Raw genomic sequence first — 8,070 nt, 5'->3', positions numbered from 1 at the left:
CCTGGACTAGGCTCTGCGATCACACGTCCACGTGCCTATAGATCATAATTCCTCTCTCTGCTAACACCACGCTGACGCTACAAAGTCCAGAATGGTCGATAGAAAGACAACAGCATAGGCACCTGGGTAAACTCACTAAAGCAAGTTGCAGTCAAAGCACGGTAGTCATTTATTACATCTTAGAAACACTTTCATCAACAACAGGTGAAACAAATTTTTTTTTTTTAAGATTTAGGATTAAATAAACTTCATTTCCCGGATTAGAGCACTCCATTTTTAAGCATTCTAATCAGTCAAGTACTACTTAACACACAAACTCTATAACTTTCTTTTTGAGCAAAATACAGGTGTTCCCCACTATCCAAAAGCAGGCCACTCCTATGAAACTTTTGGTAAACAGCAAAGAGTTTCCCCACTTCATGCTACAGCAGGCACTTTACTTTTACAAAAGACCTACAATAGTACGGTAATTACTTTTCCATAAAGGTGAAAATCTTCTTCGGATTTCTTTCGGTTAGCAAAAAATATAGGTCTTTTGTAAAAGCCAAGTGGCAGTAACGTGAACTTTCAGAAAGCAGGGGATATCTGTAAGTGGATTTTCCAGTTCGAATAGAGATGATTTCAACTTTTCTATAACGCATGCCTGGAAAAGTGTTTGAAGGGCGTATGTCCAAAACATAACAGTAGTCTCATGAATTCTTAGAAGGTGATTATCTAACAAAGATATTTCTCTCTCTCTCCAACTATCTCCCATGATGGTTCACGGAGGCACTGTCTGTCTCCCTCAGGCCCGAGCCACCCACAGGGCTCCTAGCCGAGGCTGGTACCCTTGCAAGTTCCTGAAGGTTAAGGTTTGTTTTTTATTCTTTTAGCATCACAGAAAATCTGCCTCTGGGTGTCAGTAAAAAGAAAATGATGCAATTTTCCAGTAAAACTTACTAAATTTGTTGACCCTGATTAGTGTATGAATCAATTACTTAGTTTCCAATAGCTCCCACGGGATCCCTGACAAATAACCTAAGCAAATGATGACTCCCATGTGTTTCAAGATCGAAGGACTGCCGTTCCAGAGGCTAATTCAGGAGAGATCAGACCAGTGTAAAGAAACGTATAAAATTAAAAAATGGAACTGATGCCATCCCCCTGGTTTTCAGAAGTCCATTTTCAACATGCTCCTGTTTTTCATTAAAATCCCTCAACACAACCTCCATCCAAATTCAATTTCATCTTTGTTTGAAACATTTCTCATTACCCTAAAAAGCAGAGACTTGAGATGACACCCTTGATAGAAATCTGGGACATGAGTGCTTTAAAAGTCCACCAAATCTAGGAAGATGGGATCTTAGACACTAATTATAATAATAAACTAGAAAATTCGCAGTGTTATCATTTTGGGAAGTAACATTTAATGTGTAATTTCTATAGTAAAATATGGAAAGGTTTAGAAATAAAACAACCAGTGGGTCATTTCCCCCCTCACTTGATAATAAATTTAAGACAACCTGTTTCAGTTTATTAGCCAGAGATTCTGAGGCAAGTGAGTCAGAATGAGCCACTTCTGAAAGTGAAATAAATTCTGACAGCACTACCCTGAACTCTGCAGGCAGGAAGCTGTGCCAACTGCCATGCCAGAACTATGAGATAATGGGTATTTCAAAATGTTCGTCCCATCTCAAAGCCCAGCCATCCGTCTCACACTAGCATCTCGGCATCCCAGAGAGAAGCCAAAACGAACTAACGAACTCCACTGCCAGAGAAACATCTCAACACTTAACTGCATAGTCTGTTAGGTAAGGAATCTGGAGACCCACATCCTGTTACTTTCGTTTCTCCTGGCTCCTAACTAATTTTATTGATGCAGCTCAAAATAACTGGAGGACCCACAAGACCATGGTGTGCCCACTCAAAGGAGAAGATGCCCTTGAAGCAAAGAGCCTTTGTCAAAACTGGAGAGAGGAGAGCTGGCAGCAGACAGCCATTTAGAAGGTGTTTTAGGGCGGCTTTTAATTCTTAAAAGGCTTTATGTTTAAAGAAACAGTAAACTCCTTACTAAATATACCTCATTTCTAAACATGTTACTCTGAAATTTTATTGATCAAAGTTGGGGAGGCTGCCAAAAGGAGGAGAGTGTTTTAACTAAATCGGGAACATTTCCAGGAAGAAAAGTGTGAGGCTTAAATGAACTCTCTTTAATTAGAACAAAGCCAAGGAAACAACTATCCTGGGATTAGGCGGTGAGTGGTGGGTTTGTACTAATTCAGCCTCCAGGTACCTGTGACAGCGTGATAAGACAGAAGGGCGCTTCCTCTGAGAAGTTGTCTGCAGACTCAAGAGGTGTACTGTACAGAGAGATGTACATAGTGGTACAGGAGTGAGTGTGCGTATGTATAGTCCTTTCTAAAGAAAGTACATTGGTGGGGGGAGTATTGGAAGTTTGTCCAAATTAATGTGCCGCACTCAAAACTGCTACAGGGAAGGGTACGGATTTGCCAGTCTTGATCCAAACACAGCCTATCAGAGCCAACCCACTTCTACCCTCCGCAGGAAGCTGGCTTTACGGGGTCTGGAGAAATAATCCATCGTTTCTCGCAACAAGTCACCTCCCTCCCAGACGCCCCCTGTTTGCGGACTGGGGAGAGATCCCCAGGGCTGGCCGTCTCGCATCCGAGCAGGGAAGCTCAGACACCCGCTGGCGGGTCCCGCTTGCCGCCTCGCTCGCCACCGCCCGCAGCTGCCGCTTCGCCCTCCGCCCTCAACCGCCACCAGCGCCACCGCTCTCCGGCCCGCCCCGCCTCCCTCCGAGGGCTCCCAGGCTGCCTGCTCTCCCGGACTTCGATTCAGTCCCCTGCCCTCCACTGTGTTTCTCTAGAATTTCTCAGGGCCGCTAGGATCTCCTAGCTTCTATCCCGGGAGGCGCACCACCTCCTCCGCGATTTGCCCAGCGCTCACCACCACGATCCGCGTCTCGACCCCCCAAAGTGTCCCCGCAAAGGAGCCAAAGGGACATGACCTTCGGCTTTATTCAGGATAAAACACCAGATCCTAATAGCTGGTCCCAGCCTCAGGCCAAACTTCCAGGATCAGCTCCGACCCGGACTCCCCGCCCTCCGCGCAGAAAGGCTGTTCAGTCCTCCGGTAGCATCACCCGAGTTCAGCTCCCGGGACCCCATTCCGAAAGGGCTCCGGCTGGTCGGGGACCCTGCCTTTCTCCGCCTCAGTCTCCCTGCAAAGCTCCTAACTTCCGAAAACGCGCCCAGCGCTGCCATCTGAAGAGTCAGGACCCGCGCCTTCCTCTCGAGCTGGAACCCGCGGCTCCATCCACCGCTGCTCCAGGGTCTGGAGAGGCGGCTACAGCCCTTTGATTTTTCTCTGCTTTTTCTGTCCAGCCCCGCTCAGTGAGTGTGTGTTGGCGGAGGAGGGGGGTATGCATAAGTTTATTTTTTAAGCATATACAAGTGAACAAGTATTGTATAAAGCAGCCAAAGGCTGGCCCTCCCCCAAACCTAGGAATTCAAAGCCACATGGTCACAGCCCTTTCCAGCCAGGCCCCCTCCCCGCACATGCTCCACTAGCCATAAAAAGCCCTTTAAAGTTCGCGGTGCATCTGAGGGCTCCCCAGATCACCAATTCATCCCGGGCCACCTCTTCCCCGCGCCCGAGGCCCCAACCCCAGGAAGGTGCCCCGGGGACTTGGTATCGGGGGCCGCCGCACCCCAGCTTGGACACCCACCTCTGGGTGATGGATCCCGGGGGCGCGGCCTCTGGCTTCGCTCCAGCACGGCGCGGCCACAGCCTCCTCCTCGGGGCGTCCGGGAGACTCCGCGGAAAGGCTTTCGGCAGCCCCTGGCTGGGGCTAGCGCATCTGCCGAGAGCCGCGGCCGCCGGGCGCGCTCGAGGGCTGGGAGCGCCGCCCCTTCCCCGCCCCCTTCCCGGCGCCTGGGGCCACGGTCCGCCCCTCGGCTTCCACATCCCCTCCCCTACCACCCACACCTTCTGTCTGTGGCTTTGGCGGAATTCACGCACAAACCAAGGAACTATGAAATGAGTGGATGGATAAATTAGAGGAATAGAGGGATGGAGGGATGGGGCAAGTGAAGCTGAGTATTTCCTAACTGGGGAGAGAGCTCTGTATCTGGGCATGTAGACCTGTGTTAGCGCACGTGTGGGCGTGTCGGCGTGTGTGCATGTGGACTTCTGTGTTGGTTTATACATACATGCATATGAGTGTATATGGAAGTGTGTGGGTGCGTGTGCGCCCTCACAATGCCAGGCGCTGCTGAGCTCCTGTCCGAAGGATCGAGTTCCTCATCTTTGACCCAGCGCCACGACTCTGTCTGGGTAAGCAAGACGTCTGCGAGCGGTTGGGAGGTGCGTCTTTGTGACGTGGATGGAGGCTCCGTGCGTTTGGGGCCTCTCCCTTGCTGTGGTCCAGAGGCTGAGGGACAGGGAGGCTTCTGGCTCGCCGGAGCCTTCATGCCGCCCTCCCTGTTGTGGCAGCCCGGGGCCTGGTGTCAGAGCGCGTGTGTTAACAAAGCCAGCGGTGGGGAAGGAGGCAGCTGATACACCGCGTGGGGCTCGATCGGGCTGGTGGCCAGCGATCCCTCACTCCGGAGCTGTCTGAAATTTCAGCATGTGATCCCCTCCCCCACCATGAATATTTAAATAATGTTAATGACCCTTTGAAAACGGACTGTGTAGAAATCCTGAGAGGACACACAAAAACACCCCACACAGAAAACAGTATTTCAAAAGGCAAGGCGTTCTGTGCGGAGGACATGTAATATGAAGTCTGATTTCTTGAATTCAACTTTCCACGAGGCGTGACCAAGGTTTTTCATTTTCCCAGTGATTCTCTCTCTCCAACTCTGCAAGTCAGAGCCCCTTACTCTCCCTTCCAGCTTCCATCTCTGTTGGCCTGCTTTTTTCTGAACCGCTGGCCAAAATCCTGAGTTGATGCTGCATGCGGTACACAGCAGGTGAAGACGACTGCCGGAGTCTGGTTCTTCTTTCCAAGTCCACAAAGGTTCTTGATTTGCCATAGAAAAACTGATACCATGGGGAACTGCCCAGAAAGCCTGTCCGTGCTGATGCCCATGAAAAATAGCACCCCTCCCGGAAAAGGCTTCTTCCCTGTCTGGAGGTTTAGTCTCACCTTTCCTCAAGGGGGTTTGGGGGTGGAGTGGGGGTGGGGTGGGGTTAAAGGCTACAATGGAGATGTCAGCGGTTCGCCTCAGGGTTCCTGAAAGTCAATAGGCTTCTTATCCTTGGCATTTAGGGATTGTTTCACCAGGCTTTTTGAATGTTTGTCTCTTACACTATTGAATTGCTATAGAATTTACTGACCAGTGGCCAGAGATTACAGAGCTTCAGCTTCAATCAATTCCTTCCTTCCTTCCTTCTCTCCTTCTTTCCTTCCTTCCTTCCCTCCTTCCTTCCTTCCCTCCTTCCTTTCTTTCCTTCACCTCCTCATGCCACTGACTTAAGGAGTTAAATATTTGGCTGCCCTACATTGTGATATATTTTTAACTTTTTAATAGCATGTGAAAACTCACATGGAAATGAGCATGTTTGGTGACATTTATTTATATGGACCATAGACTTTTCAAGGAAAGATTCTAAAATTACAGCAGAGGTGAGATTTCTATAAAGAGTATTAGGGCAAGTGCTTCATCATTCTTCTTAGGTTCCTAAATTAGAATGTATTGTTTCCGAATCAAATTTGTTTCATTACTACTAAGAGTGGAGTGCTTCACACGGCTTTATTCTCAATTCTTTCCTATAGCAATGTTAATGCTAATATTAATTTAATGTTATTTTAAAATACTAATTAATGTTAATTTTCTGTGAATATTAATTTTAATGTTCTGGCATAGCCTGCAGAAAACTATTGGGAATATTAATTAATTTAGGAAAAATACATGTTTAATAGCTATTAACTTACAAGAACATTTCCTTTTCTTTCATCTTATACAATATTAAAGAAGTAGCCATGATTAAATTACACTTTTTTTTTTTAATATAAAAGGCTTGGTACATGCCAGGTACTAAAAAATACTTGCTTAATTTGTTCAATGAAATCAATGCAAAGGTATGAACATCTGCATGTGAAAGTAAAAACTGTTTTAAATGAACACTTTCTCATTTATTTTCCCCTAAGTCGGCAGTTCTCAATCAAGGGTGATTTGATCCCACAGGGGACAGTGTGGCAATGTCTGGAGACAATTTTTTGATTGTGAGAATCAGGGTAGAGGTGCTACTGGCATCTAATGGATAGAGGCCAGGGATGTTGCTAAATGTCCTGAAATGAACAGTACATCCCCAATAGCAAAGGATTATTTCATCCCCAAAGCCAAGAGTTCTGAGGTCGAGCTATCTCACCCTGGACTCAAAGCCAGGACTAAGGACCACAGCTATCAGAACCACGTATGTATTTATTAAAAATGCAAATTCACTTTTACCTACTAAGTCAGATTCTCTGAGGGCAGGACCAGAGAAACTGCTTTTTTAACAGCTCCTAGGTGGTTCTTAAGAACATGAAAGTGTGAGAAACACCGAAGATGGGAAAGGCTGGCTTTATGACCTAGTGCCTGCTCAAGGGTTCATCACATCGTATGTGTCTTCAGTTGATAACAGTTACTAGGGCTGAGAAAATTTATAAAATAAACAGGCTTCTTGATGCATGTAAGAAGCACATATGAAGCAAATAAAAAGCTACTAATTCTGTGGAAAAAAAAACTAAAAATGGCTAGGATGTGAAAATGTTAACCACTCCCAAAGGCCCTATACCATTTAGGACAGAAGACCATCTATGGAAATGTTGCTTGGTAGGAGAGGAGATCAGGATTTCATTCACTATGGCTTGAGTGTACATTTTTTGCTCACGTTGCTGCTGCCATGCTGCTTGCCCACTTTAAACGCTGCCCCTGAGCACGAGTAGCCTCCAGAGGACCCAAGAAATAGGAAACACTAGAGAAACACTGAAAGTAAAGGTTGGGTTTTTGGGAAAGGAGTCTGCCTAGACACAGACTGATAGAGCTGCTTCTTTCTCCCCAAGCTTAGAGAAGAACAGAAGCTGAAAAAAAGACTGATGAGTGACTCAGAGAGCTGACCTGAAAACCCAAAGAAGGGGCCATGACCGGTCCATCTTCAAAACAGATCTGCCATTTCCTCCTTCAAGCAGAGATGAAGACCAACAAGCATCAGGTGGGTATCATCCTCCAGTGCTAAATGGGTCCCCCAGAAAATAAAGGTTTGCTAGAATAAAAGAATAAGAATAAAGATGGAAAAGCAAACAAAACCAACACCACCAAAGAGGCTGGCCTACATCAAACCAACAGCCCTAGATCTAGATCTGTGAGGTTTTTCCACCAAGCACCAGAGAAGGTCACTGGAAAGTTAGGAACAATCCCAATCCCAAAGGAATCCCCATAGGACCAGATGCATCACTGCAAATCTAAGAGAAGAAACAAACAGGGGGAAATATTTACAACATTTATAACAGTGAGTTACTATCTCTAATATGTAAAGAGTTCTTGCAAATCAACATGAACACTGATGAAAATTACTATCTAATTGAAAAAACAAATGAGTCACTTATAGATCAATAAGCACAACCGGCTATTGAACTTAAGAAAAGATGCCCAAAGTCTTCAAAATTAAAAAAAAAAAAAAAAAAGCAAGTGAAAATACTGGGATAATATATTTTGTCTGTGATATCGGTAAATACATAAACTACAAATGTTATCTATGATTGGTGAGAGAATGATGAAAATTAAGTTTTGTACACTGTTGAAGGGAATATAAACTGATGTTAATAAACTGGTAAATTTGTTAGACAGTTTGGTCATATCTCTTAAAAGTTAAAAAAAAAAAAAAAGGTTAAACACTTGAACCTGTGATTCACTTTTGGAATTCAGAAGCTTATAAAATCTGTGAGTCAGAAGTCTGAAGTGGGGAGGAGAGGTCAGTGAATGAGAAATTCCTGATTACAGAGAGGTCCAAAATAAAGAGGCTATTTAATAGAGACCTTCAAAATTGTTTGCTGTGTAATGTTTTGATGTAAGCACTTCT

The 8,070-nt window shown here is 45.6% G+C and overlaps 1 protein-coding gene and 1 long non-coding RNA gene across 8 annotated transcripts in view; one reads left to right on the top strand and one right to left on the bottom strand.

Annotated features, from left to right (window-relative positions):
- Positions 1 to 8,070, bottom strand: part of PALM2AKAP2 (PALM2 and AKAP2 fusion) — a 424,157-nt gene that overhangs the window by 98,674 nt on the left and 317,413 nt on the right. The window lies entirely within an intron of this gene.
- On the top strand, positions 3,997 to 7,883 carry LOC116152705 (uncharacterized). Its single transcript, XR_004136326.2, has 2 exons — positions 3,997 to 4,338; positions 7,055 to 7,883. It is a non-coding gene; the product is annotated as an uncharacterized LOC116152705 (long non-coding RNA).

The sequence above is a fragment of the Camelus dromedarius genome, chromosome 10 (genome assembly GCF_036321535.1).
Source record: "Camelus dromedarius isolate mCamDro1 chromosome 10, mCamDro1.pat, whole genome shotgun sequence".
Lineage (NCBI taxonomy): Eukaryota > Metazoa > Chordata > Mammalia > Artiodactyla > Camelidae > Camelus > Camelus dromedarius.
Note: the sequence above shows the minus strand (reverse complement) of the source record. Positions and strands in the feature narration are given on the sequence as shown.